Genomic DNA, 1,105 nt, shown 5'->3' on the forward strand with positions numbered 1-1,105 from the left:
TATTTTATGTATTGCTCAACGAGAGAGAGATGTATATATGTATTCAACGTCCATTAAGTGACATTATTCACGACATAGATAAACGCATTTTTGGTTCGAATTAACTTTTTAAAGCTTGTCTCTCATTTTTTCACAAAACGAACAGCGCAGATAACGTTTTTACAAGTGCATTTGTGTCTTTCTTTTTTTTTTTTTTTTGTTTGCAATAGTGACCGAGAGTAGTAACTGATTTTAACTATTCTTCTCCATCTTCGGTAAGAGAACGATTTTTATATGAGAGAAAGAGAGAGATAGAGACTATTTTTTGTTAGGTGTTTGTATTCAATTAAAACTAACAGATTGTGTATACACCTATCCCACTCTTCAGAAATTGTATACTCCGTATAGTATGATCCGTGTATAAATATGATTTTTCCTATTCTTTTGTGTGTTTTGTTAATCTAACTTTCATATGATATATATATACACGCAATCCCATTGTTAATTATTGCTCAAGCATCTACAAACTCCATCCCGTTTTTTGTCATTCTAAATTAAATTTCGTTGTTGTCTTATCACATGCAAAGTAAACAATTGTGAATTTATAATTCGTGTCTCTTTTTGTTAAAAATTCTCAAATAATCCTACGCGTTTATTTTAATTAGCACGCTCCGTAACAATAACTAAAGTTGCACCAGAAATGAAAGGAACATGGCTTCGGTTTTGCGTGCGCGTGTGTATGTGTGCCTGTCAAGTTTTCAACCATCTCAAAGATACAGTAGCAGTATATCAGAAAGTTGGCTCTTTGCACTGACTTCGGCATATTCACGCTTGCTGTCTTCGTCACTTTTCCTAATTTATTTATTTCTAGTATATGTTACTCGAGCTTAGAGACACGCTGATACTAGCGCTTGAGATTGCGTTGGATCTTCCGACACGTATTATCCCGTGGACTTGTTTACTATTTAGAAGTATTATTTATTATACAATTAAATGTAAAATTAAAAATGCGCGCTTGTATATAAGGTTATTATAATTATATAAAACAAGACAGAAAGAGATTATATATCTATAATATATGATATATATATATATATATATTATTATAAAGTATATAAATTATAAC

This window comes from Pseudomyrmex gracilis, unplaced genomic scaffold (genome assembly GCF_002006095.1).
Source record: "Pseudomyrmex gracilis isolate BER0280 unplaced genomic scaffold, ASM200609v1 scaffold_38, whole genome shotgun sequence".
Lineage (NCBI taxonomy): Eukaryota > Metazoa > Arthropoda > Insecta > Hymenoptera > Formicidae > Pseudomyrmex > Pseudomyrmex gracilis.